The sequence below is a fragment of the Canis aureus genome, chromosome 6 (assembly GCF_053574225.1).
Source record: "Canis aureus isolate CA01 chromosome 6, VMU_Caureus_v.1.0, whole genome shotgun sequence".
Taxonomy (NCBI): Eukaryota; Metazoa; Chordata; class Mammalia; order Carnivora; family Canidae; genus Canis; species Canis aureus.
Window position 1 is genome coordinate 22,133,975 of NC_135616.1, and position 23,838 is coordinate 22,157,812.

The window sequence follows — 23,838 nt, forward strand, 5'->3', positions numbered from 1 at the left end:
ATCATATTATAACTTATGGAGCATTCCTTTTGATTTTTAATTAACTTAAGCACTTAGAATATGAAACTTCTCCACTGTTAAATGGAAAATTTTCCTGTACTTCTCACATGATGACTAGTAATGGAACTAAATGAGGGTATTTGTCAGGGATAGATTTCTAATGTCTCCTTCTGGCACAGGATACAAAAATATGGTTGCTTTGTTTTGGCATGGTTTATTATTTGTGTCTTAGAATTTTGTGACCAAACAAGCAGCCAGTCTCTTGGTATTCAGATAAATTGTTGAGAATTAGTTCTGTGTATTTTATGCTAATATTTAAGGTGGTATGGTCAAATATACCAGATAAGTTATCATTTACTGTTAATATTCTAAATACCATCTTTTGTGTATGCTTCTACATAGAGTTAGTTGCCATCATTAAATGTAATACGATTTTACAGGGTTTGATTTTGAGTATACCACAGTTAGGAATCCCACTTGATAACAGAATCTGCACAAAGACAATATTGCACTGAAAGTCAGTATTAAAAATACCAGCTGTAACTCATTCAGGTTTTCTATAATATCTAATGATGATTTATTCTAAAATCAATAAAGAACTTTTTTTGGCAATAGGGAGCAGAGGGAAAGAGAAATCAAATAGCCAGACTAAATGAAGTTCTATTATAAAAACAAACACTGTTTAGAATCATTCTATTCAAGTTTACTTTCTTTTTCTTTGTGTTTGTCAAAATTTATATTGCAATTAGTAAACAAAAAATAATTTAAAATAATTTATTATGAAGAGTCATAGGAAAGCCAAGCTTTTTGGTAGTATTCTGACACACTGGGCAGTAAAAATGCAGAAAATACATTATAAACCACAACAACCTAAGAATCAAAAGCCCCTTGCCATATTTCCTTTTTCCACAGATATTTTCCATTGAGGAGGTCAGAAATTTTTAAGTATATCAGTGTTTTAGACTTTTTAAGCATTACAAATTATTTTGAGAAATGCTATTTATTGAATACCTATCACATGCTAGTCATAGACCACTGAAAAATAATGAAACTCATGCTCTATTGTGATATAAAATTAAAATCTTTACATATTTGCACCCTTTTACTTCAAAAATTCTTAGGTATTTCCATGATTATTTTCTGGATTTAAATCCAGCATCTCTACTAAATTCAATTTCAAGTAATTTAATTTTTGAACGAGAACCATAAGGAAATAATTATTCTGTTCTGAAAGGAATACAATTAAAAAATTACTCCTTCTCTATTTCCCTACATTTTGATAAATTATTAACAATGCAGTCATATAGTTAAGACAAATGTGAGCTCTTAATTCAGGCAAAAATACTCTTTCATAAAGAAATGACTTAAAGTAGTTTTGAACAGTGCCATATAAAATGGGGACATTTTGACAGATAATGTTCAGGAGAGTATGAGAGCATTCTGGGTAAAGATTGAGCATGAAGCAGTATGTGGTTTGATTTTATCTATTTATCTGTACATCTATAAATCTGCATATGCACATATCTGTATCTATCATCTATCTAATCCATCTATTCACCCATCCATCCATCTATCTATTGAGTTAAAGAGTGAAATAAATCTGAGATTAGAGGGAACTATGGAGAATATCCCATGCCACTGACAAGAGTTGATAAATCCATACATTTTAGGTAGAAAATAGGGTGTTAATAGTATGCTTTTGAGCAGATTGATAATATAGGGACATTATATTTTAAGAGTGTAGTGTGGCTTTCCAAATTTTTGAACGTGATATTCATTAAGAAATATATTTCACACTGAATCCATTCCCCTTACTTATGAAAAAGTTATTTCATGAAACGTTTCTTATCCTATCTACAAAGCACTCTGATATTTTCTATTCTGTTCTCTTACATTTCTGTTTTATTTCATTGTAAAAATGTTAGTCTATTACATCTATTTCATAACGTGTCCCTGGAGTTTGAAAAATACTGCTGTAGCAATAGCAACTATTCGTGATATGTAGGAAAGATTCACTTGAAGAGAGGCTAACGTGGGAGGATTAGCTATGGAATAATAAACATATGAATTAAATTGTGGTGCGCTCTAATGTTATGAGGGAAATCATGAAATATAAGAAAAAACAAACATTAGGGAAGATATTTTTATCTAAAACACTGATGAAAGCTAATGGAAATAAATGGATTTGTGTGTGTGTGTGTGTGTGTGTGTGTGTGTGTGTATTTGTCTCTTCATCTGTCTCTTATCAGAATATAAGTTTTACTGCAACAGAGATCTTATGATCCTTGTTCACTGTTGTGTTCTCAGTCACTACAAAGCAATCAGGCACGTAGCAAGTGCTAAAATAGTATTTGTGGAATGAGCCAGACAACCAAGTAAAAGAATTAAAATATGAAAATAGTAAACATCATCAGCCTAAAACTCCCTTTCCATTCATCAAGCCAAAGTGTTTTATGTGTTTTTTCTGTTTTATGTATCTTTCTATTAAAAATTGTGTAAAACATTGATTTCATTCTACTAAATAAATTTTATTCATTCCCAACTGTGATGAAAATATATTATGATATTTGAAAAACGAGCTGGTTTGTGATGACATAATCAACCTCAGGGACTCCACATATGATCATTCAGGTAATCAAGGGATTATCTTTAAAAAATTAAAAAAATTTATAAAGAGGAGGAAACATTATCTTATTTATTTTAATATCCTCCAAACCTAGCAATGTGACTGACACATAATAAGGGCTTAATAAATGCTTCAAATATCCAAGACTAATCTTTTACTTATTTTTTTCTTATTGAACCTATCATATAATATTGTAAAGGATTAAAAAATACAAATTAGCAAGAAGAATAAAATGAGTATCACTTGGGATGCCTGGGTGGCTCAGCAGTCAAGCACATCTGCTTCCGCTCAGAGCATGATCCTGGAGACCTGGGATCGAGTCCCACATCGGGCTCCCTGCTGGAGCCTGCTTCTCCCTCTGCCTGTGTCTCTGACTCTCTTTTTCTGTGTCTCTCAGGAATAAATAAATAAAGTCTTTTAAAATAATGAGTATCACTTTACCACCAAAGATAACTGCTAATACTGCTAACTCATACACACATATGTTTATGTATTTTAGTTTTATTTAAAAAAATAGAAAAAATATTGTACATATTTTATAACCTTGTCTAAAGTCACTCAACCTGATCAATGTTACCCATTTCATAGGGCTTATTATGCGGAGAAAATGAGGAAAATGAATGTATAGGACTTAATACAGTGCCTAGCATATAAAAATAAATCCACAGATGTTAATAACTACTATTGAAATAATACTGTTTTATATTCACGTAATATATAATAAACATTTTTGTGCCATTAAATATTATTCTACAGTGTTATTTTAATAGCTTCAGCATATTCCATTATATATAATTATATTTTCACCCATCTTATTTTTGTTGGGCATTTAAGTTGTCCTTTTCACTGTTAAATCCATGTTTCAAAGAACATCCTAATAGATACATATTTGAATACATGAAGCTTATTTGCTTATATTTTAATGTAAAAGATAAGATATACATATTGCTTTAAAAGGCAAGTGGTATTGCAAGGTTTATATTCTGAGTAAAAATTATTCTTATGGGATGCCTGAATGGCTCAGTGGTTGAGTGTCTGCCTTTGACTCAGGGTATGATCCTGGGAATCAAGTCCTGCATTGGGCTTCCTGCATGGAGCCTGCTTTTCCCTCTGCCTATGCCTCTGCCGCTCTTTCTCTCTCTGTGTCTCTCGTGAATAAATAAATATAATCTTTAAAAAATTATTCTTATTATTAGTAGTAATATAAGCAATATTTTTATTATAAATAACAAGTTTATGTCTTATTTTTGCCATTCTCAGTTCTGAGTTCTTAAGATCTTAAAACCATAAGCAATTATGTTCATAACCATTAGCACCATATTCTAAGTAATTTCTTCTTCTTTCTTTCTTTCTTTCTTTCTTTCTTTCTTTCTTTCTTTCTTCTTTTTTTTTTTTTTTTGCTAGAAAACAATTGTTTTTCTAGAAGGAAAACTAAGAAATCTCCCTTCACTACCTTTCTTATCATTTTCGATAAATCAATATTTAGTGTTTACAATGTAACTTTTTTTCACAGTGGAACCCCATGTAGTACATGAAGATGTATGTCTTCTTTAAAATATCTTTATTTAAAAAAATATTTTAATATTCTTTGGACTTTATCGTGCCTAATTGCATCATTTTTGCTTTCCATGGATCATTTGCCAATTGCTTTAAAAACCCTCTAACAAAATTGAAATTTTTCTCTTAAACTTCAGTTTTTGTCTGTTTTATTTTATACTCAGAAACATATTTTCTGAAAGCCATTTCTCCTTGGTAGCTCTCTGGTAATTATATCTTGCAATTTATTTGCCATTGTGTATATGTGCACGGGCTAGATCTGGGTCCTAGATGCCATGCCTTATACTCTTCTCTTTTTTCTTTTATGTTTGTGGGTTACATTTTTTAATTGATTCCTGTGGATGGTAAACTTTGAGACATGGCATGTCTGATATTTATTTATTCCCTATCTCAGTTGATATTGTGGCTCAATAAAGAATTTGAGATTAAAGATAAATTTATTCTGAGAAGGCTTTGTTTCACTGTTTTCTAGCTCTTACTGAAAACCTCCAATCATTTTGATACTGACACATGAGAATGCAACTGATATTTCACTTTGAATGCTGACCAAGAGGACCATCATGTTCCAGTCAGTGTGACTAAACTGTGAATCTTCTCCAGCACAGAAATGTCTTTCTCAAAGACTTGGGACCATCCCTTTGAACATAATCATGGCAGGAGATAACATCCCTATCTTTCAGTCTCTGTGGGAGGGTAGGAGTCTAACTATTTAAGTGCCAGTTAGCAAACCCAGGTGGCCTCATCACACAGATGGCCCAACTTCCCTTCCCAAGTCTTCCATTTATTTTCCATTAGTTTACCCTGGCATTAAAAATCCTCCTGCTTTTTGTTTCAGTGGACTTGAGTTCAATCTCTCTCCTCTAATTGCAAGGGTCTTGACTCCATTGCAATAATATTGAATAAAATTTTCCTTGCAGTTTTTATCAAGTGTCTGTTTTTCCTTGACAAAGCATTTTGAATTTCCATTTTATCCCTAATATTCTAAACGTATTATATTATGCCTGAGTGTCCTCTCCCCCATACTCAACACCTTAGTACATACACTCTGGACATATACTCTGGGACGTTTCAATCTAGAAATTCATTTCTTCCGATTATATGAATTTTGATTTTTAAAAATAATTCATTCAAGAATCTATTTCCCTCTGCTTTCTTTTTTCTGTTTATGAAATTTGTATTATTAGTTCTTGAATCATTTAGCTTGATCCTTTAATTTCCTTGTATGTTCTATAGTATGTCCATGGCTTTGCCTTTTTGCTTGAGTTTCTGGGAAACCTCAATTTTAATTTCCAAATCTTATAATAGATTTATTAATACCCTAACTTTCATTTTAGTTTCCAGAACACTTTTTTCCCTCTGATTTTTATTTTTCTATTTAGTATTATCTTTCAACTGCAATATTTTATTCTCATATCTAATGTTATAATAGCAGTTTGGTTCTGCATTGCAGGTTTTCTGTTGTCACTTTTTCTTTGAATCTGACATTGTATATTTCATCTGAAGCTTCCCCTCTCATATATTTATCTATATGTGTTTTGTCTAATAGAGGACTTCCTTGGATACCTGATGGTTAGTGGCCATCACTTTATATTTAAGAGTAAGACATTAAAAGTTGCACCTGGGTGGATCAGTAGGTTAAGTGTCTGCCTTTGGCTCAGGTGATGATCTTGGAGTCTGGTATTAAGCCCTGCAGAGGGCTCTCTGCTCAGTGGGGAGTCCGCTTCTCCCCCTCCCTGTTCTTCTCCCCCTTCATGCTTTCTCTGTCTCAAATAAATGAATGGTTATTGGGTTAGAGAATACAATCTTGTTTGCCTGTAACTCTGAGAAAAAAAAAAAGTTGAAGAAAGGGGCCTGGGCCTGAATTTTAATATGCAAATTATTAAATAACAATTCTTTTTCAATAAGAAAGTACTTTTCTTTTTTTTTAAGATTTTATTTATTTATTCATGAGAGACACAGAGAGAGGCAGAGACATAGGCAGAGGGAGAAGCAGGCTCCCTGCGGGGAGCCTGGGCTGAAGGCAGGCACCAAACTGCTGAGCTACTCAGGCGTCCCAGAAAGTACTTTTCTATTGCCTTCAACCCAGCCAAGTATCTCCCAGTATTGACATTGTGTTTTAATCTCTCCAAATAAACCTTCCAACTTTCATTTGGATGACAGAGAATGAGTGACCAAGATTTAAGTAGTGCAGGCTTCTGTTACCTTCAGTATACTAAATTTTTCTTACCAGTGGGATTAGATTTTCTGTGCCAGGTTTTCTTTTCATTTGGATGGATACCCCCAAAGCCATTCCATCCTCAAGTATAATTATCTGCATGCAGGACACGTAAGGTAATCAGTACTTAAAACAAGTTTCTCTCCCTTACAAGAAATGTGTTAAGGATCTGAGAAATGGCATTAAGTGCACCCCAGACATGACAGGGGGAATGCAAATTCCATGGGAGATGCAGCTTGATGTCATTCACTTTCATAACGACTTCAGTTTCACATGTAATGCCTTGGGCATATATACACACTATAAGCCTATAGCATAAGTAGAACGCTTAGAAGAATGCATGGCCAGCATTATTTTCAGAGTAGATGAGTAAATAAAATCATTCTGCAATATGACATTTCTCCCAGTATTATTATTTCTCTGTATGTAAGTTGCAATCACCTTCAAAACAATGTCCACAGGAAGGCATGATTGCCCGCAGTTCTAAACGTATAAAGCACTTTAGGGCTATTAAGAATTGAATTCCTGTGAAATGAACTGGAGGGAAACCCACAAAGTTTCCACTTCATATCCTGCTTAACTTCAGTTATTTTTCCCAAATGGAGTAGCAACTGCCTTAAAGTTCCAAATATTTTCTCCTGAGAATTAGAAGTTCTTACACTTGTAGGAAAGAAGAAAAACCTCACTCAAATACCATTGAGGAAGAAAACAGAACAAAAATAAGTACCTACAAAGATATGGACCAAAATCTTGGAGTGGCCTAAAGAGGAGTTATGAGTTTATATACTTATTTATTCATGTATTTATTTCATTTTGAAAAGAAGAAGTTATTTAATTTGCTTCACTTGCAAGTATGGTATTTGAACCTTAACAGCCCATGCATTTATCCAAAAATATTTATTAGTTTGCTACAATGCATCATGAATTGTTCTTATTTTGGGTTAAAATAATCTCATAAATTTTACTTCCTAATAAACAGGAAAAAAAATAGCATAAGGTATCAGTAAGATCTGTGAAGAAAATAAACATGACAATGTTGTGGAGACATAGAGAGATTAGGTAGATTGGATGGTCGAAGACAGTCTCCTTGAGGAGGTGACGTTTGAGCTGAGATTTGAATGATGAGCCTAGTAGTAAAAATCTTCACCATCGGAAAATGCAAAGAAGACCAGGAAATGTGAGGGATATGTGTTTGTTGGGAGATGAGCAGAGGGTATCAGAGTAGGAAATAGAGAGCAAGTCTCCTTCCACCCTCCACTCCAAAAAATAATAGAGAGAGGAAGCAGACTGGGATGGAGTAGGTCAGTAACCAAAGAGAATCAGTGAAAATAGGTGGTCACGGAGTCCATGGAGGAAAGAGAGGGTGATGTTAAAGTGTAAGTGGCTTGAAATTGAGACCAAGGTTAAAGTCTGTAAAATGATTGGCATCAATATTAGCATGATCAGCAAGCATTGTGGTTATAAACAAGAACTTGTGTGATGCGGCCCTGTGAGCTGTGTGACCACAGCCAAATTTTCTATGGAAGACTGAGTTTGTTCATCTGTAAAATGGGAATAACAATATCTATGTCTTAGGGTTATGACAATGTAAGTTAAAAAGAGAATGCCCTCAAAGGGTGTAACATTTTCTCTGGCTGGTGGTAAAAGTATAATAAACACTATATGTGCTCTATCACTATTATTGAAATGTGACAAAGAAAATTCAGGGGGAAAAAAAGAAAAGAAAAGTCAGGTAAAACAGATCGCTTTTTTTTTTAAGATTTTATTTATTTATTCATGAAAGACACAGAGAGAGAGAGAGAAGCAGAGAGATAGGCAGAGGGAGAAGCAGGCTCCCTGCATGAAGCCGGATACAGGACTCCATTCTGGGACCTAGAGATCATGCCCTGAGCAAAGGGTGACCCTCAAACGCTGGGCCACCCAGGCATCCCAAAAGAGATAGTTTTAGTCCTCTGTCTTAAAAAAAAAAAAAAAAAAAAAAATTCACATGAAAGTGAGGCCTGTGTAGCTTAATCCTGCTTTGAAAGAGATTTATTTTTATTTACCTACTTTTGTGTTCCTTGTTTTTTTGTTTTTTACTTTGCTAAAATCCGATTACTTTTGTAATCTCCTGTTCTACAACCACTTTGCAGCAATTTTATGTGCAAGGTCCTGTGTGGATTTATTTTAATTTGGCCAGATTGTGCTTGGAAGGCTGCAAAACACTGCAAGATCCCAGCACCAGTTTTATCCCCCCTGTGGGCATTGGCCAACGTGAAACTTCTTTCGCTTCATGGTCACACCTATTTTTTTTTTCTCCCTTCTGCCTCCCAAGTCCCTGAGCTGTAGGAATTACAATCCCTGTCTGTTTTGACCTGCAAATCCTTTCTAATTTTTTGCTGTCTTCTTGCTCAGGAGAGGATGTGATACTGCTATACCCTCCTATTAGAAGTGAGGCCTCCGGAGAATGACATACTCCAGAGGAGAAATGCATGAGCCAAGAAAACAAAGAGTTCTTGTAAATGGATCCTGAGTCTAATCAAGTGTTGGTAATATCAGTCTGTTACCTTTTCTCTGATTAGTGAATTTTGCACAGTTTAACCCCCGGTTCCCTGATCACTTTATGTATGCCTTTGCTTGCTGCAGCTAATTACTGGAAATTTTCAAATCTTTAACTGGACTTAATTGGATTTTTAAAATAATTTCTATGTGATTTCAAAAAAAAAAAAAAGTGTATTTGTTTGTTCAACACATCCTAAAAGAATCATTTGTTACTGACAAGGCCAGTAACATTCAGGAAAATTTCAGCGTTATTATATCCATCCCTTAAATTTCCCAATACATAATTGGATACTGCTTTCTATACCTCACACCCACTAAATGAAGGGGATGGGGGTGGAAGACATTTCATTTATCGGGTATTATTTTTTGTTATTAAACAGAATAGAATAAAACTCCTTCTGTTTGCACTAAACCTTAGTACTTCATATCTTTTTAAAACCAGTCTTCATTAAACCTAAGAACTCCCTGCAATGAATGATTCCTTGCTCCATATGAATATTTACTCATTAAAACTGAAAAAAATAAGGTGATAACATGTCCTCACTGATATTTACATTTTTCATAAAAAATTAGAATTCTAATATAATGTCTCATTTAGCATTCTACTGTCCACTTAGAAAAATTCAATATTGTCACTAATTGTATTTGGCAGTTGGAAAAATAATGAGTCATCTGAGACAGTGTATATTTAAAATACTGCTGAGTCTCATACATTTATATTTCTATAGATTTTCCTAAGATTTTCTTACGGGTTACCTCTTAAACAAGAATTTCATGGTGGTACAACAATGATAATAAGAAAGGAATAAAATTTGGGGAACATAAAATTATAAATAAAACTTCATATGTGAAACTGCCTATCTTTCATTTCACCTGTGTATTCATGATAAATAGCTATATTACAAATGTATTAAATTTTTCTCAAAATAGGCAAAGTTAAATTGCGTTAAAATTTTAATAAAATCACAACTGTCTATCACAAAAAGTGACATTTTAAAATAAAGTGTCCAGGGGATTCCTGGGTGGCTCAGCGGTTTAGTGCCTACCTTTGGCCCAGGGCGTGTTCCTGGAGCCCCAGGATCGAGTCCCACATCGGGTTCCCTGCATGGAGCCTGCTTCTCCCTCTGCCTGTGTCTCTGCCTCTCTCACTATCTCTCCCTGTGTCTCTCATGAATAGATAAATAAAATCTTTAAAAAAAACTTTAAAAATAAAATAAAACAAAATAAAAAAGTGTCCATGGCTTATATGGGCACAAAGATATTCTTTGAGTATAAATCCACATAACTTGCAACTTCTTGTTTTATTAGATATGCCCTATAGTTCTACTACATGGAAATATTTTTTAAAAGACTATACTTAGAACTCTCATGTTGTCACTTAGCATCAAGCTTAATCATTTTCTAAAATTAAAATTATATCAGCAACTCCTACTTTTCAGATTTTCAACACCACTGAAAGAAAGATACAATATAAAATAAAATAACAGAGGGACTAAGACTGAACTCTATTTCTGCTGAAAGATTGCAATTGGGCAATTGACATGTAAATAAAGAACAGATCTGGTGAAATTATAATTCGAAAATTCCAGCAGTATGTTTGTAACATGGTAATGTTTTTAATCAAAACATATAATAGAGAGCCCCATTTTCTTCTTCCTTGTACACTATCCTCTTTTGTAAAAATACAGTCTCCATAGTTACTTCTTGATATTCTGTACAACCAATTCATCATAGCACACTGCAAAGCGTCTTGTGCATTTACAATGGTGTAACTTGAGTATCTATAAAAAAGGCATACTTATGATTTCATCTGCCAGGATACTATTATTATAATTCCTTATACTTAACCATGTCATGAAGACTACAATAGAGCATTAAAATATGCTAATCAAAGATTTTACTTCTTAATAATAAAATCCAATTGCCTCACAAACAACCAGGGTTTTTAAATTTCTGAAAACAGGGAAATTATCTTTGACGGTGCATGAGAACCTACTGATACCAAGATACCATGATTTTTTCTCTATTTGGAGAGTGATGGAGTCAACAGGTTGGGATTATTCTTGGGTAAATTATGCCATGACCTGTGACCCTTTGCAAGATGTCCTTTTTCTATCAGTAGTGTGAAAGATACATCATACAATAACTCAGGTGACTTTGTTGAAGTTCTCTGATATGATTATGTTGTGCTTAAAGATCCTATTCAGTAAATCAATCTTATTATATTATTATAAGTTCATCCTTAATTAATGACTTATTAAGGTATGAGATACATTAGCTGAAATTAAGAAGTGTCTTGTTCTCGATGTTCCAAATGTGGTAGAGGAAGAGTTGTGACCAGATGTCAGAGAAGCCCTGGGATTGCAGGGCGAACTCGAGAATGTACTTATAGGAGCTGGGTTGCATGGTATGGATGACATGCTCTGCCATTTTCATACTTTGCCACATGTGATGATTCCATAGCATCTCAGGAATCAAGCTGCCAAAATATTTGAAAACTACCTACTTTAGGAAGAAGGATAAACAACCGTGTGGGTAAGACTAGCGCTGAAAAATGAAATAAATGATAAATGAAACTCATATTGTGATCTGTAACATTATTAGCAGAGGATCGATATGGTGCTGTCTGAGGGTAGTAGGGGGATCCTCTATTTTTTGGTAGCTAGGATCTCTAACTATGGAACTGAGAAGACCAGCGGGGGGAAAAAAATCTTTCATTTCTTCCACTGCTGGAGATTCATGTAGCCGAGGTTTTCTTGTCAGCAGTGAGGCATTTGCCCCTGTCAGATGTGATTTTGTCATTGCATATGACAGAAAAGTAGAAAGAAGGATGCAGGGAATGGACGTCAAACAAGAGTCAAACAAAACAAAGCTCAGACATATAACAAACTGCCAGTTCAACACTGAAGGATCTACTTTTCATCCTCGCTCATAATTTCTCTCACTGAGTGTCTCTGGCTCAGTAAATTGTAGTTTATAGTGCTTTGGGGATTTATAAATGGTTCTGATGAACATTACCTCAGATACAGACCCTCACAAAATTGACCCCAGTTTTAATTAGATCCCTCATTTCTTTAAAATTGAAAATCTTGCCACCTACTCTGGTGTTTTCAAAAGAATATGGATATGGCCTACATCAACATCAGGGTTTGCATTCTAAGCTCTAAATATAGAACTCAGTCTTATACTGTCTGCAAACCACTTCTTGTTAAATACGGTCAAAGGAAGGAACAATACTGACAGAATGATTGACCCACAGTTTTTCAGTGAAGGAAAGTAGTAAAAGCATAGATCCAATAGACAGATCTTAAATTTTCACATCAGTTTCTGCATATATTACTTAAACATCTGTTCGGAGGTTCCTGTGCTCTGCAATTGGGGGGTTTTTTGTTAAGAAAAAGATTTTTGTTTTGTTCTCATCAAAATTAGGGATTTATATTCTAAAACGTATACCAAAACAACATTCCATACAGATAAGAGAATAGAGGAAGATATTTGAAAATATTCCTTATATTACTGAGATAAGACTCAATTGCCCTCCGTGCTTATGTATGACAAAGTTAAACACAGATCCTCCAGATTCCTATTCTTTGCCTTGCAAATGATTAGCTAAACTATTTGCACATGCTGACCAATCTGGACAAAATATTAAACTTGACAAAAGTTACTTTTAACTGTTTCCTTCCACCAGTCCCCTGATCATTCTCTCCCTACCTAACACTGTGCCAGGATAAAGCACCTGCTTTAGGCAGTCTCCTGAGAATTGACTCACCCCAAGAGAAACATTTTCTGATAGTTTATCCCACTCCTCTACAGCTGGATCGTTCTAGATATGTTTATCCTTCTCTATGAAATAAGATTCCATTCTGCTTCAACTTTGAGTTCCCTTCCTCTGATTGCCATGATCCCCTTCCTCTTTTTCCACCATTTCTTTCAAATAAAGTCTGCTACCTAAGTTGAGGTTTGTTTTAATTTGATAAAACATCCATCAGAGCACATCACTGGTCTGCTCAAAATTCCCTCTTTCATTCAGCATCAAACCAGACTTCACAATGGTCAAAATGCAAACATTTCTAAGCAGGGTATATAAAGCTTTAGATAACGCAACTGGATAAAATAAAGAGGTTTTTTGTTTGTTTGTTTGTTTTTCCACTTAAGATTCTTTAACATGTTTCTGAATTTCTATTATCACTAATTTTGCTTATAGTTCATGGAGCTTCTGAACTACCCTTTTTAAAATTTTTCTCTTAGAACAGATTACATATGAGAGATTTAGTCAAATGAGTTCTTCTTTCTTGATTTATATTTTTCTTTATTTCAGTGAAAACTTCCTGGCCATTTTGATAGACTTCTCAAATGTTCACACATTGCTATAAAATCAGATTTCTAACTCATGATATTTGTTTCTGAAGCTATAATTTGAAACTGTACAAGTTGGTGTTTTTCATTATGTTGCAATAAATATTAATGATAAGAACTATTATTGCCAAGGAAAAAGTATGTCTCCTTAATCAAAGACAGAACTAAAACTCTTTAAAAAGTGATTCTGAAACTCACCCAAAAGGGTTGGGGGGGGGGAATATTAATTAATACCACAGGTGCCTTCAGAGTCTTGTTAATTATTTTCAGAGGTAGTATATTAATATTAATCTATACAGAGAAATGGCTTGCTTTTTTATCTCTCATTTATCAGGGAGTTAGAGAAACACTTCAAAAAAATAGGACCTAAATTCTTTTCAATGTAAGCATGATAAATTAGAAAAAAAATCTTTTTCTTAAGTTTTTTTTAAAGATTTTATTTATTTATTCATGACAGACACAGAGAGAGAGAGAGAGAGAGAGAGAGAGGCAGAGACATAGGCAGAGGGAGAAGCAGGCTTGCTGCAGAGAGCCTGATGCAGGACTCAATTCTAGGAACCTGGGATCACGACCTGAGCCCCCAAAAATATTTTTGATGATGTTTGTGACCATGTATAATCTATATTTTATACATGGGCCCTATATGTGATGTACTGCTTGTCAACCTAAAAATAAAGAGCTACAATTAGAGGCAAGTGAATTTTTATTTGGGATTAAAGAATTGCAATTTCAGGATCACAGATCCCCAAATAGTGTTCCCACTTATCAGGTAAAAACAAGGGGGGTTTATGAAGAAAGGAAGTGAGGGGCGGTCAATTACTTAAGAATAGAAAAAAAGAAAAAAAAGAATAGAAAAAAGTTTTCTATGGGTATTTTAACTGAGCTAATCTGGATTATACATTGGTTAACTACTCATTCTACACAAAGTTCACCACCATCAGACTTGTGATCAGGATGTCCATTCTTTTGCTGACTTCTCCACAATTGCTTAACACAACTGTTGTTTTGCCCAATCCAAAAGTTTTGGCACAGTTCAACAAGAGCACCTAAGACAGTTTGTCTAAGCTTCTCTGACTCTATCTTAAAATGGCTCCAGTCTTCTCAGTTTTTCACATGCTATTCTACTCATATGACATTTATAATTGAGTTCACAGAAACTCTTGACAAGAAGTAAACCTCTAGTGGTGGACGTTGAGGATGGGGAATTGATTGCTTTGTTATCCAGCCTAACATTGGGCACCAAAATGCTACCCAATGTAAGCAGGTTAAAGAATAGGGAGAAGCAAATGATATCTTTAGGTATTTTCCAAATGTAGTCTGTGTAAGTATCACATGTTAATAATGGACTTTTATAGTGCACGCCAGAAATTCTGGAAGGCTTAAGGTCTGAAATGGTTCTTGGAATCTCCATCTTTAAAACCCAGGTTATCCTGATGCAGATGATCTACCTATAGTCTTTACTGAGCACATTTCTGAAAAATAATGGCATAGTAGGTACTGTGAAAGAAACCATTAATTTCATATACATTCAAAATTATCCATATAGGGATCCCTGGGTGGCGCAGCGGTTTGGCGCCTGCCTTTGGCCCGGGGCACGATCCTGGAGACCCGGGATCGAATCCCACGTCGGGCTCCCGGTGCATGGAGCCTGCTTCTCCCTCTGCCTGTGTCTCTGCCTCTCTCTCTCTCTCTCTCTGTGACTATCATAAATAAATAAAAAAAGTTAAAAAAAATTAAAAAAAAAAAATTATCCATATAACTCCAATTAGCAAATGGTTCTGTTGAAATTGCCAGTGGGATTTTATCTCAGCAAATAGGTTTCTCTAGTTAAAGCAGGTATTGCTTAAGGGGCACCCTAGGAAACTTAGCCGGCCATATTCACTGCAGTGAGTTGAATGGTGATCTCCAAAAGTTATGCTGTATTTTAAATTCCAGAACTTGTGACTGTGACACTATGTGGAAAAAAATCTTTGTGAGTACAATTAAGTATTTTTTTTAATTTTATTTATTTGATAGAGAATGAGCAAGAGAGAAATAACACACACAAACAGAAGAGGGATGGGGGAAGCAGGCTCCCTGCTGAGCACAGAGCCCAGCAGAGGGCTTGGTCCCAGACCCTGGGATCCTGACCTGAGCTGAAGACAGCCACTTAACCAACTGGGCCACCCAGGTGCCCCTGTAATTAAGTTTTTCAAAATGAAATTATCCTGGACCATCCAAATGGGTCCCACCACCGGTGACAAGTATTTTACTTTTTTTTTTTTTTTTAAGATTTTATTATTTATTCATGAGAGGCACAGAGAGAGAGAGAGGCAGAGACATAGGCAGAGAGAAGCAGGCTCCATGCAGGGAACCTGATGTGGGACTTGATCCCGGGCCTCCAGGATCACACCCCAGGCCGAAGGCAGGCACTAATCTTTGGCTGGGAATGGACACCCCTATTTTGCATTTTAACTTTCCCAGGTTACTAAGTTGGTTATCACTCATCTCTGGCTTTTCATTTCCCACATTATTTATATTTCTGATCTGTCATCTACTCTCATTCATTTTATACTAATCCTTTTAAAAAAATCCTTTACTGAAGGATTCGAAGACAAGTTCACATGATATAGCTCCCATGTTGGCCAGAATTCTCTCTATCCTCCAATTTGTATTCTTAGGACCTTCTCAAAAGAACCAATCTGTTCCTTTACCATTGTCAAATGATACTTTACTTTTGACATTGTTTTAATATATTGCCTTCATTTCGTATTGTTGCTGTGACAAATTACCACAAACTAAGTAGCTTAAATTAACAAATGTATTCTTTTACCGTCAGGGAGTTAAGTGGTCTGAGATCATTTTCAGGAGGCTAAAGTCAAGAATTTGTCATGGCTGTTTCCTTCTAGAGGCTTTGATGAAAGAAATTTGTTTCCTTGCTTTGCTCGGCTTCTTAGCTACCTATAATTCCTTGTCTTGTAACCCCTTCCTCCAGATTCAAAGCACATCGGCCCAACCTCTGCTTCCATCATTACACTGTCTTTGCCTCTTCTGTACCAGGAACAGTACTAACAGGACCCCGTTATACATGGGCCCTATATGTGATGTACTGCTTGTCAACCTAAAAATAAAGAGCTACAATTAGAGGCAAGTGAATTTTTATTTGGGATTAAAGAATTGCAGTTTCAGGATTGCAGTATACTGATGCATTTAAATAATCTCTTTGCCTATGTACTAAAAGTTATTTTGATTTTATTTTTCATTACAAACATATCAGCATACAACTGATTAAAACAATACATTACAAAGTTTGATAAATGATTATTAAACATATAATATGATATATAGAACTTTGATGAAGGATGGTTGGGGGCAGTGATTCTAAGATTGCTATAGTTAATCACCTGTCCATCTTAAGTACACAGGTAGACTCCACTTATGGGATTTGACACCTTTGCAAATCATCCAGGAGTTCCCAGGTTTTGTCACCTGAGATACCTATGCCCCTGTCTTTCTCTATCTCTGATGAATTGCCCCTCAAAGGTCACACTCCCCTTTAATGCTAATTATGTGCTTCTATCTCTCCTTTGAGAAAGCTTGATTTATTGCCCTCAAGAAGTTCAGGTCTTTAAAAAAGAAGAAGAAGAAGAAGAAGAAGAAGAAGAAGAAGAAGAAGAAGAAGAAGCCCAGATCTTTGAAAACAATGACCAGTTCACTGTCCCATGGAGAACCTCAAAGCTAAGATGTCTAGCATATACAACCCATACTATGGGGAAGAAAATATTCACTCTTTATTCATTTCTGTCAAACCTATATGTGTAAAATAAAGCATATGCAGGGGTTAAATAAATTAACAAGTAATAAGTTCTTAGACTGGTATTAGCTGCTAATAATCCTATTGTTGTTTTTTCTTTTTTAAAAAGATTTTATTTATTTATTCGTGAGAGACACAGAGAGAGCGGCTGAGACATAGGCAGAGGGAGAAGCAGGTTCCCTCTGGGGAGCCTGATGTGGGACTCGATCCCAGGACCCCGGGATCACAACCTGAACCAAAGGCAGACACTCAGCCACTGAGCCACCCAGGTGCCCTCTATTGTTGCTTTTCATATTTTTAAATAAATTGGAAAAAGAAAGACATCTAAAAAAGCAAAATGAATAAATGAAAATAATTTTACCACTGTGAACCTCTTAATTTTTTGGAAGCCCTCAGCTTCTCTATTTCACATCCCAGTCCTTCAAGCCTTTATAGTAAAGCGTAGATAAAGTCAATGATAGGTTAAGCCATGTTATTTATAGTTCAGTAACAACAACAAAATGAACTGTATATAGTCACTTTACTGTACATTCATAGGAAAAATACTATATCAGGGCACCTGGGTGGCTCAGTCAGTTAAGCATCTGCCTTCTGCTCAGGTCAAAATTTCTAGGCTTTGGATGTAGCCAAGAGTCAGGCTCCCTGCTCAGCGGGGAGTCTTTTCTCCCTCCATCTCCCCCCCCCACCTCCCACTTGTGCTCTCTCTCTTTTTCAAATAATAAAATCTTAAAAAAAAAGAAAAAATACTTTATCTATACATGCTTTTTGACTTATTATCCTGTCTTTCTTATGAATAATATTGATGAATGTATTTTCAAGAGTCCAAGAGTTCAAAACTTACAAACTTACAGAACATACAAAAATTACAAAATAGTTTTTTTAAAACTAGTTTAGTATTATAGAAACTCAGGAAGAACAAAATATTCCAAGAAAATAAGCAACACATAGGTACAAAAATTATGAGTCATAATACACTTATTGTATCTTTCAGATATCTTGTGCCATCCATTTTCAGAATTTAATTGTAAAATGATTAAAGTGATTAATACCAAAATAGAAAATCTGCACTTGCAGTTGAATTCTGTGTCACCTTTCCATTTGAATACCAAAGCTGTTTCTCTCCTTTTCTGCCTTCTTTTTCTGTTGAATGAGATATATTTAAAAATGTTCCTATATTACCAATATGTAAACATAATACGATGAAGACTCTTCATCGTATTATTTGGTGCACACCAAATGTTCAGGATATCATTGGATTGTTTGACTAAAAGTAGCTTGACTAAAAGCTTGAAATGGAAGTGAGCTACCCAGAACAGAAGCCAAAAATGGAACACCTGAGATATAATTTATTTTCTCTGGACTGTGTCTTAAAGTTTTTGAAAGGATTACAAACGTTTGAAATTAGTTTTTTCTATAGATCTTGGAGAGCTTGCTTGAGATATCCTTTCCTTCTGGTTTAAAATAAAAAAGCCTTTTTCTGATCCACCATCAAAAATATCACTTTCTTCCAGCTACTTATTCTCTGACACAATCTTCTACTTTATTTTTCTTTCTAGCTCTTATCACGACCTGCCATCATACACTACATTTATCTGTTTATTATGTATTCCCCACTAGTATGTAATCTGGGTTGTTTTTCTTGTTCTGAATCCCTATGCATACAATAGTGATTCAGAGCACAGATTTCAGAGGCAAAAAAAGCCTAACTTTGAAACCAGCTCCATTACTAAACATCACACAAATTAAGGCTGTGCCCCAGTTTCCTAATGTTTAAAATGATGATTATGATGGAATCTATCTAATAGGCTTATGTTGATGATTATATGGTATCCTAGAATAACGCTTAGCACCTGTTTCACACTACATACATGGTTTGAAGTTATTTTCCTTCCTTCTTCTCTTCTTGTGTCTTCCTTCCTTCTTTTTTCCTTCCTTCCTTCCTTCCTTCCTTCCTTCCTTCCTTCCTTCCTTGAAGTAAGTTTATGCAAGGTGTCCACAGCTTCCAAGCCCTTTCTTTTTATTTATGAAGTAAAGGTCAGTGCGCATGAAACTTATTCCTATATTCTTCTAAAATTGTTTTTAATTAATTTATTTATTTATGATAGACATAGAGAGAGAGAGAGAGAGGCAGAGACACAGGAGGAGGGAGAAGCAGGCTCCACGCCGGGAGCTCGACGTGGGACTCGTTCCCGGGACTCCAGGATCGTGCCCTGGACCAAAGGCAGGCACTAAACCGCTGAGCCACCCAGGGATCCCCTCTTCTAAAATTTTTGAAAAGTTATCCCTTTTCCTCATATTCTTAAACTTGATTTCTTAAGTAATACATAGTGATATATATATAATATTAATAAACTTGAAATAGTTTATTTTTAACTGTCATACCTCTTTATAGCAGTATACTGATGCATTTAAATAATCTCTTTGCCTATGTACTAAAAGTTATTTTGATTTTATTTTTCATTACAAATATATTAGCATACAACTGATTAAAACAATACATTACAAAGTTTGATAAATGATTATTAAACATAAGCAATAAATATTTCCAGAATTGAACCTTCTAATAAGATGTGAGAGGCTTTTTCTCCTAATTAGCTTAATTATGTGAGAATGAAACCTTTGTCAATGCACAAATGAGGAATAGTTTAGCAACAATTCTATTCCTTTTTTCCCAAATGTGTAAGCTCTGAGAAAATCTGTTCACATAAAAAAAAGATGGAAATGGAAGAAATTTTATTGTAGAAGTATAATTTAATTATTTGAACTCCATCCAAAAATCACATAATGATCTACATACCAAAAATCATATAATGATCTATCATCAAAAATTACTTTTAATAACTTATCAGCTGACAGCTAGATTAGATTTTTCTTCAATATCTTTGTTTCCAGAGAATTCTTAATTGCTTATTGAAGCATTTTTATGACGGGTGTTTTAAAATCCTTGTCAGTTAACTTCAACATCTCCTTCATCGTGGTTTTGGTGTCTGTTGACTGTCTTTATTCATTCATGTTGTGACTTTTTGGTTCTTGGAATGAAGAGTGATTTTTCCATTGTTTTCTCGGTGTTTGGGACATTATGTTATGGGACTAGATTCTATTTGATCTTTTTTAGCAAGTGGTCCCACTTTGAAGTGTAGCATAAGAGCTGAGTGGGCGTGTACATTCAACTCACTGATTCATGTTGCTTTCTTGCAGAAGGGTAACTCAGAAATCCAGCTCCTGTTTCTAATCCATACCATCTCATTGTTTCCTAGGAGTGGGGACTGAGGGGGGCTTAAGATCAGGTCCTTTTGAGCCTTGATGTGATAAGCACACAGTAAGCAAACAGGAAACTCTTAGGCTTTGTTTTTACAGGGTGAGGAGGAAGGGCTGGCTCTCCTGACACCAGGTGAGGAACAGGGAATGGGGAGAAGCATAGTGCCACCCAGTCCCACTTCCCACCTCCTTCACCTGGGTGATGCCAGGAGAATGTGGGGGTCCATTGCTCTATTGACCCTCACTGACATCAGGGGTGGCAGATGAGGAGTGCACACTAATCCCAGTTTGCAGCACCTTACTCCATCTCATTAACACCAGATGGAGCTGAAGGCTCCACTGGACCTGCTGACAATGGGGATGGGGTGAAGCTTACTAGTGACTAGCAGCCCTACCTGGCACCACCTTAGCAAATTCTGTTTCTTCCATTGATGGGGGCCACTGACACTACCCTGGGATGAAATGTTGAGCACCGCCTATTTCTGTCAGATAGAAGATGGAAGATCAACTTCGTGCTCAGTCTTTTCCAATCAGTGGGAGGGATGGAGAAAGGAGCTAGAGGGAGGGATGGAAAATCAACTCCCTGCATTATCCACCTGAAAGATGATTCTGTTGATGAGGTTTTTCCATTAATGGAGTAAAGTACTGCTAAAAGTATTTTGTTGTGGGGCACCTGGGTGGCTCACTCAGTTATGCATCTCTCTTTTTTTTTTTTTTAATGCATCTGACTCTTGATTTTGGCTCAGGTCATGACCTTGGGGTGGTGATATTGAGCCCCATGTCGGGTTCCACTCTCAGTGAGGAGTTTTCTTGTCCCTTTCTCTCTGCTCTTCCCCCCACTCACTTTCTCTCTCTCTCTGTTCAAATAAATAAATAAATAAACAAATAAATAAATAAAATATTTATAAATTTTTTTTTAATGTTTTGTTGTAAGGCCACCCTTTTCCTGTTCTTCTGATCAGAAGGAATAGACTTTCCTTGGAGCTTCCTTGGTCTGGGCCTGGTGGTGGCACTAGGTTGGAGGCTTTTGAAGTGCCCTGTCTAGCATATAGAGAAAGTAATGAAGAGGGACACCTGGGTGGCTCAGTGGTTCCGCCTCTGCCTTTGGCTCAGGTCATGATCCTGGGGTCCTGGGATCGAGTCCCACATCAGTCTTCCTGCAGGGAACCTGCTTCTCCCTCTGCCTATGTCTCTCTCACTCTCTCTCTCTCTCTCTCTCCCTCTGTGTCTCTCATGAGTAAATAAATAAAATCTTAAAAAAGGGAGAAAGAGAGAGAGAGAGAGAGAGAGAGAGAGAGAGAAAACAATGAGGAAATCCCAGGCACTCACCAGAGTCAGCTCAGGTTCTAAGGATATGAAACAACCCATCTTTCCACCTTCCTATGTTTGTGTGATGCATGATTTCCAGAATTTTTTAGTTTTCAATAAGAGAAACTTGAAGAAATGGAACTGTTCTATTTTGGTGGAGACATAACTTTCCTACCTTCAATTTTTGGGAAGCAAATAATTTGAAACCATGTGGTTTGCAAGATCATCAAGATCTGGTCTAAATTCAGTTCCTTTGTCAATTTTAGGAAATAGTATTTAAAAAAAACTTAATGAAGCTCATTAAATAATTTCTAATTTTATCTGCTATTCTTTCACCTAAAGCCACTTTCTCTAGCCCAATAAAACGATTTCTGACATTTTTTATCTTACACATTTTCTATAAATTGTCTCCAAAATCTTCAGCTAAGGGCAGAGTTTATGGATACTTGTTAGGAGTTCCTTACCAGCATTCCATTATTATAATGACCACTTTGACAACTTGGGAAATTTCAGGCCCCAAGACAATGCACTACAATGTGATTTGTGATAAATTTTGTTGGTGGCATAGAGTTGAAGAGGAAAGAAAACCAACCTGATATTTAGACTATAAGCTATTCTAAGGCAGAACCACTTTGTGAATGAGTGCTTGAGGAACTTGAGAATTTGACCTTAAAACTATCTGTGTCTATATATCTGTTGGAAATCTGGGGAACACGGGGTTAAGGATATGTACCTGGTTCAACGATCACAGATTCAGGTGAAAGCTCCTTCTTTTTTTTTTTTTTTTTTTTGTATTTCTAAATTGTTTTGTTTCCCTCTGAGTGCATTCTTCTGAGATGGTGGGACGGAAGTATCAAAGGCCCATATATGGTCATGAATGGAAGACCTGACCTTTTTAATTGTGTGTCAAATGCAGTGAGTTCAAGTTTATTTCTTGTGGGTTTATTGAATGGAAATGTTGAAGATCCTTGAGCTTAAGAAAAAATTTCTTCAAAGTGGCCTTCAATCCTAGAAGTCATAATTTTTTTCTTTTTTTTTTTTAAGTTTTTGTTTCTATTTTAGGTAGTTGACATATAGTGCAATATTGGTTTCAGGAGTAGAATTTAGCGATTTGTCACTTACATATAACACCCAGTGCTCATCTCAACAAGTATCCTCCTAAATACTCATCACTCATTTACCCCATCCCCCATCCACCTCGCCTCCATCAATCCCCAATTTATTCTCTATAGTTAAGAGTCTCTTATGGTTTGCCTCTTTCCCTCTTTCTCCCCTCTTCCCCTGTGTTCATCCAACTTGTTTCTTAAATTCCACATATGAGTGAAATCATATGATATTTGTCTTTCTCTGACTTGTTTCCCTTAGTATAATATACTCTAGCTCCAACCATACTGTTGCAAATGGCAAGATTCCATTCTTTTTGATGGTTGATTAATATTCCTTTGTGTACAAATATAGCACATCTTAATCTATTCATCAGTCAATGGATATTTGGGCTCTAAGTAAAGTTGCTTATTTCTCTATTTTTATCTGTCTCCCCTAGAATAAATGTCTATTATTCTTGATTCCCAAATGGAAAACATAAGGATACCCACTTGTATGCTTCTCTGTAGTTTAAGAGAATTACTGAGAAGGAACTCAGATGTTACTGAATAATTTTTACTGCTTGTGTGAGTTGGGTCTGGGAGTTATGTCATAATTTTCCTATAGAGTTGCCCCTCCCATTTATTTAGATTTAGGCATTAAATTATTTCTTTTTTGGTGCTTTCTTCTATATATAATTTGTTAGAAGAAAAATATTTCTGACCCAGTGTCATCTACAGTCTTTATCTGTATGTTGTACATTTTCATTTTCCATTTTTCTTTTATCATGTGTGGAATGATATGTCAAGTCAGATCAGCCAGCAAAATGCCTACTCCCTTTAGTTGCACTGAATATTGTGTAGAAGCAAATAAGTGAAGAATAATGTAATAGGTATGGGTAAGAAAGTGGTAATATATTTCCAGTGAATGGAGCCATTGTAGAGTCCTACAAACAAGAGAGGTTTCACATCGTTCACATATTAGTTTCCTAAGGCTGCTGTACAAATTACCACAAACTGGGTGGCTTACAACAACAGAAATTCATTTTCTTACAGCTCTTGAGGCCAGAAGTCTAAACTCAAGCTATTTGTCAGCAGG